Source organism: Alosa alosa, chromosome 13, assembly GCF_017589495.1.
Source record: "Alosa alosa isolate M-15738 ecotype Scorff River chromosome 13, AALO_Geno_1.1, whole genome shotgun sequence".
NCBI classification, from domain to species: domain Eukaryota; kingdom Metazoa; phylum Chordata; class Actinopteri; order Clupeiformes; family Clupeidae; genus Alosa; species Alosa alosa.
The window spans coordinates 31,194,543-31,208,768 of NC_063201.1; positions in this window are offsets into that span (position 1 = coordinate 31,194,543).

Sequence of the window (14,226 nt, forward strand, 5' to 3'; positions counted from 1 at the left end):
CACAACCGCCCCCCCTTCCTGCTGCTGACCGAGCCCCGTCTCTTTGGATCACCAGTACGGGCTCGGTCAACGTGGCGCTCACCAGTGCGCGCTCCCCCACTACAAGTCCAAATCAATCTGTTCAGTGAGCTGACAGGGCGCTCCGTGGCGCGTGTGGGCGGCGGGCGCTGGGATGTTGGGGGTGCGTGGTCTGGCCTGTTTACGCTGGTCTGTGGCCCATGGTGCACTGCTGCATGTGGGGGTGCGTGGTCTGGCCTGTTTACGCTGGTCTGTGGCCCATGGTGCACTGCTGTGGCGTGCCAGGAGCTCACGCTGTGTGTCTCACGCCGATGACCAGTGTCCGATGGAGCGGGGCTGAAACACGCCACTCTCACACATCAGCAAAGTCACGAGTGCAAAAGCCACAGCTTCCTCTGGCCACAACATAGAGCAAAATAACTAATCTACAGCAAACAAGGTCCAATATTAAAACAGTTGAATCAAGCCTAAGGAGCTCCTCTGAGAATCCTATGAACACAGATAATTGGCTATTGACTTTCTAGTATTTTCAGACCTCACAGATCTCACTACTATTTATAGAAACCATAATGGTGTAGACACTGAAAACTGTGAATGAACTACTTTACAAAAGGCACTACATCTCTGTCCTGTATTAGCGGAGCGCTTTGGGTTGCACTCTGTGCATGTTAAATACGCTATACAAATAAAACTGACTTCACTTGACTATTTATACAAAAATGTGTTATTTTTGGAGTGAGTTTCCACATGTAAAATGACCTGATATGAGAAGAAACCGGACCAACGGCGCACGGACTAAGGTCTATAAAACTGTGAGGAAGCCTACACTCTGCCTGAATACTGATGGCAGTGGTAGAAGTGTGCAGCGGGTGATGTGTGTCTATCTGTCCGCTGTATGTTAGTAATGGCTTAGCGCTGGTCAGTGTCTCCTCTCTCTCTGAGCTGCATGACACGGCCATCATCTGATATGGCAGTCTAGAGTCCAGCACAGGCCCCGCTGCCCGCTGTGCTGATGGGGATATATGGGGGAGGCGGCAGATTTTCTCAGCCCCCTGTGCGCACTGCTGCAACAACTCCCCTGTGAGGCGGACACACTCCAGCCTGTCAGGAGCACATCACCGGAGGCGCGCCGCCGACAGGGCCAATTCCTCACCCAGCACGCGGACACTGGAGTAGCAGAGCCGGTGGCTGGAGGCAACCTGTGGCACCATAGGCGCCTCACCTGCCCTTGTGCTAGGGCACAGCGCTGAAGGTGACGGCAACGGCAACCGTTGGTCAGGCCTGCATGTGTGTGTGTGTGCGTGTGTGTGTGTGTGTGTGTCTGTGTGCGTATGTGTGTGTGTGCGTGTGTGTGTCTGTGTGTGTGTGTGTGTGTGTGTGTGAGAGAGACCTTCCCCCTGGAAAACACCGGTAGGACTCTCTCCAGTGCTCTGATTTCCACTCAGCTTGTAGCACATCACTGCACACCACTGTGTAGTTTGTAGATCTCTGCTCAGGTTGACCCCACCCCAGACACTCGTTGTTCACCAGGGGGGAAACAGCAGCCAATCAGCAACCCCCCCACCATTTCCCCCATCAACACCAACACGCCCCGTTCTAAACAGGATTAAGCAGCTGACAGGATTGGAGGTTCCACAGCTGTCTCAGCCGATGCGGAGTGTGAGAGGCTACAGCTGTGCTCGCCAAAGCGTGCCTCCTTAATTAAAATGCCTCTCTCTCGCCTCTGTTCTCTTGTCCTGGCTGCTGCAGATGATCAGCTCGTCTGGCTTCGCCTCGCAAACCATTGTCAGTTAATCACTCCCATAACAATGCTGATCACAGCCAACTCTTTATGCGTTAATTGTTCAGTCAGATGATCACCTTGTGTGTGGATCCAAAGGCACTCTGATTTCTTCGGTTGTAAAGCACGTAGGGAGAAAAAAAAAAGTTTGGTGTGCGGCTGCACAAGGTCACGCCCAAACTGATTGCGCAGCGTTTTTTTCACCTGATTTCTTGTGATTCGTGATGCATGCCTCTGCAAAGAGTGGACAAGTGTGCACTGCCGAGGAACCCAACACAGAGTGGACAAGTGTGCACTGCCGAGGAATCCAACACAGAGTGGACAAGTGTGCACTGCTGAGGAACCCAACACAGTGGACAAGTGTGCACTGAGGAACCCAACCCAACAGAGTGGACAAGTGTACACTGCTGAGGAACTCAACACCGTGGACAAGTGTGCACTGCTGAGGAACCCAACACAGAGTGGACAAGTATACACTGCTGAGGAACCCAACAAAGTGGACAAGTGTGCACTGCTGAGGAACCCAACACAGTGGACAAGTGTGCACTGAGGAACCCAACCCAACAGAGTGGACAAGTGTACACTGCTGAGGAACCCAACACAGTGGACAAGTGTGCACTGCTGAGGAACCCAGCACAGAGTGGACAAGTGTACACTGCTGAGGAACCCAACAAAGTGGACAAGTGTGCACTGCTGAGGAACCCAACCCACCCACCACCCCAGTCCCATGCGCCATAAATAATGCATTTCACTTTCCCTCCCTATTAATCCTTTCAGATGCTCAGATTTACACCACTCTACCTCAGCACCAGCGCTCTGTCTCAAATACAACACATCAAAACACAAGGGAGATCCGCAGATCCTCCATGTTTGATTTCTATGCAAATCTACTTTTCATCCTGGTGTTGTTGTCACCGGTGTTGTTGTCACTGCCTTTGCCCAGTGGAACAGCGGTAGCATAATAACTAAGGAAGTGGGATAGTATGCAGTAGCTAGAAAAGTTGTGGGCTCAATTCTCGGCTGCCACGGCTGTGCCCCCGAGGAAGGCACTTAACCCCGCGTTGCTCTGGAGAGACTGGCTCTTGCCATAATTGACATATGCAAATTGCTTTGGATAAAAGCATCAGCCAAATTAATCAGTGAAAGTGCTGCTACTTTGCTGAACTCTGGTCCTACCTGTTGCTGTTTGCACACAACCAGAACAACCCAAAAACGGCCATGACACTTTCCTGATGCAATGCAAAAGTGTACAGTATATCTTAGAGCTGTTTTCAGACTGTCTCTGGTGATTTGACACCGCTGTTTGCTGTACATGAGAGAGAGAGAGAGAGAATGAGAAAGAGAGTGAGAGAGAGAGAGTACAATTCATCCCAGAATTTTCCTGTGATGTCGCTCTATGCAGAAGGTGGTAGCAGCTGGTGCATTATTGATTGCTGCCTGTGGTTATGCTTGTCTAGCATATTTCACCCAAACCACGCTGTGGCATGAGAGAGGGGGGAGAGGGGTGGTGTGGATGTGGGGGGGCTCTGATGAGGGAGCGTTGATGTGTTAGGAGGACAAAGTGCTGAGAATGAATTAAGATGGCAAGCATTGTGCAGCTTTGACTGAGGGCTTGAGATTGGAGCAGTCATTTGGAGGCACAACAAAGCACAATGGAAGTGATGATTATGTGTGATTTACAAGCATGGCTGTGTAAATTAAGACTATGATAAGAGTCATCTGTTTCCAGTCAAAATGCAATATTTCATCTCTTTGCTTTACTCGTGTCATTAAATACACAAAAAAAACAGTGTGTACCGGGAACAAAGATGTTTTTAAGTGGATCTAAAATTAAGATATTATGAATTCCATCGACAATGCCAGATGCTGCAGCTAAGGACTAGGATGTAGAATGCAGAGGTGCCAGAGCCAGGGTCAGAGTAATTAACACTCTGCTAATGCAGCAGCTCATTTCAAATTGAAGTGCTGAATTGAAAAATGTCTATTTGCTAGTTAGAGGCTTCTGAACTGTTCAACCCATCCTTATCTGACTCTACCAGTGAATTGCTATTGAGTTGAAATGAAATTGGCCCATTCCTGGACAGTGCAGTCTGTAGATGGTGAGTGGTGGTGCTGGTGGTGCTGGTGGGGGGATAGCTGGCTGGCACATGTCTATTTGTTGAGGAGGGTCAATAGCGAGCCATCATAATGACCATCCTGCTGGGGCTAACAATGCATGCTGTGACACAGGAGACAGTGAAGAAGCAGGTCAGGCAGGGGAGTCGGAGCTGATGAATGTTGTAATGGAGGGGGCTGGCCGTGGCATCAATACAAGAGTAATGAACACCCCTCATCCCGCCTAGCTCAGCCACTAGGCCTCCCGTGAGACTGTCCAGTCCAGTCTGACTGCTCTACGTGAGCAAAGGATGCAGACAGCAGGGGACACAAATTAGACTGAGTTGGTTTGATGGTGAGGGAGTGTTTAAGTGTTACAGATGTCAAAGAGAACAGAACTGGACAGGGCAGTCAATGGCGTGGTCAGTTGCCTTGTGGCTCATGTTTCATGCAGTTCTATACCTCTAAGCGAATGAGCATTTCATGAACCAGCATTCTCATGTTTATTTCAGCATTTAAGGGCCGTTCATACCAAGAACTGTAACTATAATGATATGAACGTCCACGCTTACTAACAATAAGGACAGTCTCATGTTGATGTACAGTATATGTAAACATTTAATTGATGGATTCAGATTGGCTGTTGGCTTTCTATCATTCTCAAAATTGTTCTAAAAGTGATCCCCAAAAATATAATTCTTCCTATTGTGATTATTATAGTATGTGGTGTGGACGTTGTCATCACATTAGCTAGAGTAATACTTAACACTGTTGTTTTCACATTAGCTAGAGTAATACTTAATACTTAACTGTTGTTTTCACATTAGCTAGAGTAATACTTAAGACTGTTGTCTTTGCCACACAAGCATTTTTTTACATTAAAAAATATTTATAAAATCAAAGAATGGGTTTTTTGGGAAAAATAAGCTTTGTGTACTATATAGAGCAGTAATCCAAGTTCACCAGATGTGTTTTGACATGGGTAGGTCAAAAAGGCAAGCCACATAATAGATTTGAAACATTTAACATTAAAAATTGTATAAAATCAAAGAGCAGGTTTTAGGGAAAAAGAAGCTTTGTGTCCTAGAAAGGGCAGTAAGCCGAGTTCAGGAGATGTGTTTTAGTATGGGTAAGTCAAAAGGTGAAGCCGCATAATAGATTGAAATCTTTTATCAGCATAAAAAAATCATAAAATCAAAACATGGGTTTTTGGACAAAAGAAGCTTTGTGTAATATAGGCAGACCTTGTTTAAACACATTAAGGTTGGTTTGACACAAACTCGACCATTGTAGTCAGTGCTAAATAGATTTTTCGAATGTGTCGAATATCCAACGTCCAATATAAAACCAACTTTACCACGGTGTCTTTGCCTATCAGTATGGTTATCGGCCCTGGTGCGAATGTCTCTTTATTCTGTGGAATGTTTTGAGTATTTTTTGACATACAAACGCCTTTTTAACTCAGGATGCTACAGACAAAGAGTGACACAGATACAAGCATTGCCCATGGTTAAGAGACTCTCAGCTCACAGCAGAGAGTAGACCTTTACATTTCCCTAATTTATGTCCACAGACAGCCAGTCGTAACACAATACACTATACATCACCCGCGATAAAACCCTCAGACCTGGGAGAGAGACAGAGGCTACCTTCACTGTCCATACATCACGTTTAGTGGAGCTCATCTATTGTTTGACACGCTGATGCTGAAAAACTGAATATTAACATTCACCTTTCTCCATTTGTCTACATGAAAAATGTAAGACAGAGTAGTTGTTTGGAAAATGACAACTTGGGATCTGCATACTTGCACGTGCGGTTTGTTTGTTTTCGGTGGAGCCAAGTGTGTTTGAACCATTGACAGTAAACGTTTTGAACCTGCCGCTATTGTTAATGTAATTAGTGTCTAAACGGACCCGGTTGGGTGTTGCACCTAGTGAATCAGCACGTTACGATAAACAAGCAAGTATAGCCCATTCTGAAACGAGCTAGTAGGCATGGTGAAAGCGCTAGACCACCACCAACAGCAACTGAGGGAGATAAGATTTACCTCCTCACTGGTCGGGAGATAAGATGTACCTCCTCAACATCTTGATGCCTCTTTTTGCTGTATTTTCCAGCCTAGGAATAAACGACTGATGAATTATTAATTGGATGCTTATTGCTGAAAAGCTATTATTCGCCTTTATTCAGACTGCGTGCCACGTTTGATTATGCAGCCAGAGAAACAGAGTGGAATGCTTCGGGGAATGAGCAAAAGGTGAGAGGTCTTGAGTCACATCTGGACACTAAACAAGTGTGAGGGTGAGGCGCCATGCTCGTGTCATAATCTCTCACAAGCTATGGAATTAACCCTTTGAATTCCCACGATTGATTCAATTGGTAAAGTCAGTTGAGTTCACATCCCAGTAGATTGCTCATAGTGTTCTACATAATATGCAGTGTCCATATATTCTGACGTTTGTTTACACTGGATGTGATGAAATGCTGCTGAAATGGTTTAAACAAGCAGAACTATCTACAACAAAAGGTCTGTTTTAACAGGACACTCACTCAGTTTTAGGACATGGAGACACATACAGAGCAGTTGTGATGATTTAGATGTAAAACAAATCTCATAGACACAATCTGAGGCTCCTGTACTCCGAGGAGCTGTGGAAGATAGGGAGGCCAGTAGGAGACTTAGAGGACCACTGGGGAACACTTACGGAGATGGAAGGCAAATGACTAGCTAATGTGGTTCAATCATACTATAAACAGAAGTATTCCCTGGGTTTATTTGATGCAATCGGAGGACACTTAATTAATCATGTCAGACCTCTGTGTCTAATCCTTTCTGGAGAACCTTGGGAATGCTCGACCCACTTTCCGCCCGGGATCATGTGAAGTTTGACGACGAGCAGGATGCCTGCTGTTGTGGAACAGCACTCCTCTTTCTTTGGCGCAGTGGGGATACTTGGGTGTTCTCCTAGTTATGCAACCGGTAATATTTACTCTTTTTAAAAACATGAATGTTTAAAGGACCGCAGTGCAGGAATGCAGCCCATTCCCATGCTAGCACACGGTGGCTCTGTAGGGGCGGAGTCACACCAGAGAGGAAGTTCACAGATAGAATAGCAGAGGGCCTGGGGTCAGACATAGACCTGGGTTAAAATGTCACTATGTTACTGGGTCATTTACTTCAAAGGGGCCTAATCTAAAATTCAGAAATTTTGTCTCTCCTGGCAAGCAAAGCATTATCTGCTTGAGTTCTCTGCCATGTTGTATTACGTCAGGTTAGTATGTTTGGATAACATGTTTTTTCATGTGTGCTGTATTTATTGTAGCTTGTGTCAAAATGACATTGGTTGTTGTGACTCACTCTCCTTGTGCTCGGAGCCTGTGTGAGATTTGAGGACGCGTTGACAGGGTGGAGAAGCTTGCCACAAGGTGTTTGATCATCAGTCATGCTTCTCCCAAGCGCAGCCAAACAGATGGGTTTGGTTTTAATCAGCTTTTGTCTTTCCTCTTCCACTCTGGCTCCATCAGTGGGAGGCGTGATGGACCCAATCCAAGGCAGCACTCAGCTGTCAGAGGAAGCTGCAGCGGGAGCCGAGTCCTTGGGAGGGTCAAACGGACTGCAATCAGCCTCCTCAGGACACCTCAGAGCCATGATCTACCTGTGTGTGTGTGTGTGTGTGTGTGTGTGTGTTTGTTTGTTTTTGACGTAGGGGATGCACTAACTTGTCGACTTCACTGCTCTGAGTCTACTTTTTCAGCATAACGTTCACTAGTTGCTGATCACGTCAGTGTTGCCAAAGCTGTTGCTAGATTTAGAAGACATATCTCTCTCTGCGTCTGCACTGTTCAGTGAGTGACTGTGACAACACATCTCCAGGACAAGAGGTGTCACCGCCTAGAATAGAATAGAAATAGAATCTGATCCACACACTGCAACCAGTACAGATGAGTTGACTAGTGCTAGAGCAGCAATGAGAGACATGATATGACAGGAAAACTGGGAAGGTTCTTAAAGTTTTGGTTAGTGTTTGTGTTTATTGCTAGCCTCACATTATATGTTGACCAAAATCGACAAGCAATAATTGATGCTATGTTAGTAAACCACTTACCAGTATCGTTCAACAAACACATTAAACAACAGAAAGAACAACTTAATTCACTAGCTAATCAAATAGTTGTGTGTACTGTAAATCAGGCACTTATCACGCAAGTTGGCAAAACAAGCACTTGTTTATGTAGGTCTAGCAATAGGCTATGCTACAGGTTGGAGTCAGGTAGGGGCAGCCGTGGCCTACTGGTTAGCGCTTCGGACTTGTAACCCGGAAGGTTGCCGGTTCGAACCCCGACCAGTAGGAACGGCTGAAGTGCCCTTGAGCAAGGCACCTAACCCCTCACTGCTCCCCGAGCGCCGCTGTTGTTGCAGGCAGCTCACAGCGCCAGGATTAGTGTGTGCTTCACCTCACTGTGTGCTGAGTGTGTTTCACTAATTCACGGATTGGGATAAATGCAGAGACCAAGTTTCCCTCATGGGATCAAAAGAGTATATATACTTATACTAGAAATGTATTTTTCTTTCTGTTTGGAAGTACAGTATTGTATATGAATAATGTGTTTCTGTAGTGGGAGGGTGTCTGTGTGTGTGTTTGTGTGTGTGACTGTGTCAGTGTGTGTCCGTGTTTGTACGAGAGTATCTAAGAGGATTTAAAAAATGCATTTGGAAACATACTGACATACTGTATCTGCCGTTGTCAAAGAAAAATGTTTGCTGTGTTGAGTGCTGTGTATGTGTGATCAGGTCCCTGTGTGTGTGTATTTGTGTAGGTGCAACAGTAGATTGACTCAGCAGCGTCAGCTACCCACTGCACAACACATTTCTTCAAACTCGTAACCTGTTGGAATTATTTCATCTGCACCAGGCTGAGATGATTTTGGAGGAATTTTCTACACCAAAGGCAAAATGCTAATATTCCTTAAATCTTGATGTAAACATGCTGTTAGGAAGATATGCAGCTCTTCTCTCTCTCTCTCTCTCTCACACACACACACACACACACACACACACACACACACACACACACACACACACACACACACTATAATGACTGATTATAGGGGCAAATATAGGGCACACACACACATACACACACACAAACATACACACACAGATGCAGATACTTTTTCTTTCCTACACTGTCTGACACACACACACACACACACAAACATACACACACAGATGCAGATACTTTTTCTTTCCTACACTGTCTGACACACACACACACACACACACACACACAAACAGGAAAACCTCTGATCATGTCTCCACACACTGCCTGTGCATATTTCCCTCACCCTTTGAACAGTGAAAGGTGACAGGTCCCTGTTGCAACCGCCCTCCATCCCACCCTCTCCCTTCCGCTCGTTTTCTCTGCCGACCCTTTGTAAATCTCTCTCTCTCTCTCACTCCCTCTGGTTTCCCTGTAAATCTCTCTCTCTCTCTTCCTCTCCCTCTGGTTTCCCTGTACATCTCTCTCTCTCTCTCTCTCTCTCTTTCACCAGGTCCTCTTGCTGGCCTGACAGCTCTTCTCTGCTCCTGAGCGCAAAGCTGACACCTCCATTTCGCCTCACTATTTATGGGGTTTGATGTCTTCCAATAAGAGCCTATAACAGGCCAGAGTGGGCCAGACAGGGCCCTTGTCCTCCCCATCATCTGCCTTCTCTCCCCTGCACGCGCCGGCAACAGTGTGCTGAACAACAGTGGAGGCAAGAAGCAGTAAAACCTCAACTGTTAAACTGTTATTGTAACTGCCCTTGAAATCCACAGTGTTTTTTTTACTGACTCTCAAGCAAGAATTTGTTAATAAAAAAAAATCAATTACTGTAAAAATAGAAATGTATTGACTGGTGGCAGAGAGCTAATTATGGGCCCCAAACCCGTGGTTTGTTGGTAAATAAATAGATGATTATGGAAGTCAGCCTCTATGGGGCATAACTCATTTCCCTTACAGGACTTGTTGGCAGCCAATTTAGCCATTTGGAAAGCTTGTTTCTCTGGCAGTACACACTGAAATACAGCAAACAACAGCATATCCCTGGTGGTCAGAGGTCATATCTGTGCTCTTGACTGACTGGGGGAGACAGTACCTGACATGCCAGGACAGATAAAGATGATTGGTGGAGCTGTCATCTTCATCAGGGTTCTGCGCTGAAAAGAGACCGGGAGGGGAGAGAGGGAATGTCCAGCTTGTTTGCCTCCTCCTTGAGGTTGTTACCTCTGGTCCTCAGCTTGCAGTATGACCATCAGGGTAGAGTTTGGCTAACTGCAAATCAGCTTCGTTCACCCACTTTCACAATGTGGGATCATGTGGAATCAGATGATTTTGCAGCCAACAAAAGCTACTGTAAATGTGCTACAATATAATTTCCAACTCTGTGCCCTACCTAAAACATTAAGAGGCCAGCCGTTTCTCTGGTGGCTCATAAAGTTTGTAATGTTCCTTTTAATGACAATGAAAAAGTAGCCCGTGTGAGGGGGGGATCGACCCTAATCGCAAGGTCTTGTTTTGACAGGGCAGAGCCCCCCTGCTTTGCTGTATGGTGCCTGTGGGGACAAGGACTCCACAGAGAGGAGCACTGCACAGTGATCACAGGCACCTTCACACCAGAACTCACATTTACATTTCACATTTACATCTCAATGAAGCTCACATACACTGCAGATGGGTGAACCCATGATTGATAATCAGCATTTGGATTGGCTGGGAAGCGAACCTGTAACCTTGTGATTGCTAATGTGAGGATCAACCCACTACACCACGTGAGGTCAAGACCGTAGGAACACAAAGCACAGTAGGGCACTGTAACATATACATTTACTTAAAATAACATTTTTGGGATTTTTGCCTGGTAAGAAAGTGATAAGTGACATTAAGTGAGTAGAAGAGAGAGATGGAGCGGGATTGGGAAATTACCCTTGGTTGGATTTAAATTCGGGTCCCATGCACACATGGACCTGAGCATGGTGTGGACACATGGACCTGAGCATGGTGTGGACACTGCAGCCAACTGCACCACTGGGCCCCTCTACCTGAAGATATCAACATGTGACTTGAATTGTGTGTACAACATCACTTAATACTCAGATTAAACAAGATATGATCCCCATCCAAACATAGAGCAAATGGCTCTGTGAAGTGTAACATGTGTGAACAGGTAGATGGGGTTTTCTCAGTCTCCAGCACTTTCTCTGTTGTTCTGATGCTGATGATGGAGAGGTATGCAACAGCATCCACTGGGCTCAAACAGTCTGGGAAACTGATGCTGATGGATGTGGATGACACCCAGGCTGTCTTTGGTTTCTGATAAAGTTTGTAATGTTCCTTTTAATGACAATGAAAAAGTAGCCCGTGTGAGGGGGGGATCGACCGTAACCGCAAGGTCTTGTTTTGACAGGGCAGAGCCCCCCTTTTTTGCTGTATGGTGCCTGTGGGGACAAGGACTCCACAGAGAGGAGCACTGCACAGTGATCACAGGCACCTTCACACCAGAACTCACATTTACATCTCAATGAAGCTCACATACACTGCAGATGGGTGAACCATGATGACTTAGGTTGGCTGGGAAGCAAACCTGTGACCTTGTGATTGTTAATGCGAGGATCAACCCACTACACCACATGAAGTCAAGACTGTGGGAACACAGAGCACATCAGGGCACTGTAACATACATTTACCTGGATAAATGCGTATTCTGGGCTTTTCCCTTTGTTCAGATAGGACAGTAAATGAGTGACAGGAAGTGAGAAAGAGATGGGGTGGGATCAGGACATAGCCGCTGGTTTGATTCAAACCCAGGTGTCCATGGGCACTTGGACCTGAGCATGGTGTGGACACTGCAGCCACTTGTGCCTCGGTGGCTGTCTATCTGGAGATATTGACTTCTGACTTGAATTGTGCCTACAATCTCTCTTAATACTCAAACTGAACAAGAACTGAACCCCATCCAAACATACAGTAAATGGCTGTGAGAAGTGCAGTATGTATGAACAGGTAGACAGTGTTCTCATCTTAAGAGTTATAGCACCTGTTCCAATCTGATGTGATTATCTGATGAAATTGTACTCATTTTACAACTCCAAATCCCTCACATCCTTTGTTTAATGCATTTGGATAAACACATTGTTCAATATCTTTGTGACAAAAACAGGGGGAAGGTAAGTGGTTCACTGTGATGATGTGCTGTTAAGTTGTTAAGTGCTGTTGTATGAGTCAGTCTCTAGCACTTTCTCTGTTGTTCTCATGCTAATGATGGAGAGGTATGCAACAACATCCACTGGGTTCACACATTCTGGGAAACTGCTGATGGGAGCTGTGATGATGGGTGTGGATGACATCCAGGCTGTCTGTGCATTGCACTGTGAAATGTGGATTCTGTTAATTGGTTACAGTCGTTAATCAAATTAGAGAAGTACAGACATCTGGGATGAGTAAGAAGCCACTTTCAGCCATCCTGGTCCAGAATGAGCATTCAGTGCATCCAATGCTAAGAAGCACTGCATTATTAGGAAAGAGACTTATTGATGTATAAAGATTTCACTGGGTTATGTATAGATTGCAGGTAGTCTACAAACAGATGCGTGTTCTCTATAATTATTAATCTCCTGAAAAATATGTCTCCTGTAATGTAATGTTGTCAGTCTCACACTTCAGTTCTTGTATTGTAGAAATAAATATGTGGTAGGGGTTTTCTCATGAGAGGTTCTTACTGTAAGTCCCCCGATATTTCTCATGGGGCTGACAGACATCACTACCAAGAGCTTCTCTCTCTCACTCACACACACACACACACACACACACACACACACACACACACACACACACAAAAAAACAAAGAACAAACAAGAAATACTCTCATCTACACACATACAGGTACACACATGCACTTGTAAACATGCATCTTTCAAGTGTGAATAGTTTGATTCACAAGAGTGATTACTGTGTAGTACTGAAGGAGTCCTCTTTAGCCCTCTCTCTCTCTCCCTTTCTCTCTCCTTCTCCCTATATCTCTCTCTCCCTCTCTCTCTTTCAGCCTCAAGGTAGCAGCTTTGTTTTGCCCGCTGCGCAGTGGCTGTCTTAGCGCTGCTGCTTGTGTGAGTCCATTATTAGTAGATCCATTGAGTCTGATGAGCCTGTTCACACAGCATCAGCACTTTCCTCTGGAGGAACAACAGCGTGCGAGGCGTGCGAGGCGAGCGCAGCTCGATGATCGCCAGCCCAGCACGAGATTTACACAATGAGCCATGTTAGTTATGAGCCCATCAATGGCAGACTAGGGGGTGGCGTGGAGTGTTTGTGTGTGTCTCTATGTGTGTGTGTGTGCGTGTGTGTGTGTGATGGGGGAGGGGGAGCTTATGTTTGAAGTACTGTATTTAGAGCATAGATTCAGCATGGTGTTCCACGGGGGAAGATCACACACTACAGCCCCGAGGAAAATCAACAGAGTTCCTGCCAAGACAACACTGTTCGACAAACACTCAACGGGAAAGGTAAATCCTGGAAAGAGGATAGAAAAAAAACAGTGAAGAAAAAAGCAAATAGGCAAGCTGTAACCCCCACCAAGGTTAAGGCGGATTTCTCTCTGAAAGATGCTCAATTCACCAAGAGCCCGGTGACAGCATACAATAGTAGCTCTTGTGAACAACACAGGCTCAGCTGTAACTGAGTCAACCTGTAAACAGAAATCTCTCTAATGGCATGGCATTGGCCCACTTGTGATGATATGTGAGATGAGCCCTTCAAGGGCTACTGGTTGCATGTGGGGCTAAGTGTAAGGTCATGGAGCTTACCCATGAGTAGGTGCAGGTAAGCCTGCTGAAATAAGGGGAGAGCTGTGCTAAAAGCAGCTGCAGCGTCAGCACCAAATGTGGGTCCAAGTGCCCACAGGGAGCCATGTTGGAATCTGACCCGCCGTCATTTCCCACTCACCTTCTGTCGCTCTTTAGCGTCCTATCTGAATAAAGACAAAAAGGCTAAAAATATCCCTTAAAACAAAGTCTGAAAATAAATAAGTGTGATCCAGCATGTGTCTAAACATAGCATCTTGGGCACAGGGTTTGGTGCTGTGGTGGAGTGCAGCCGAAGGGGCATGTGGGTAAAAGGTGTTTGATTAAACTGGACCCTGGGTGCCACCTGCTCCGGCGGGGTTGACCTGTGGCATCTGGCCGACACTTTACCGACCCTGTTTGCCAAGTGTGTGTGCCATGTGAGCGCCAGTCCTTGTGTGCTGGAGCGCTCGGCAGTACTGGCCGTCCTGAATGTGGGCTGGTGGTGGTGAGTCAC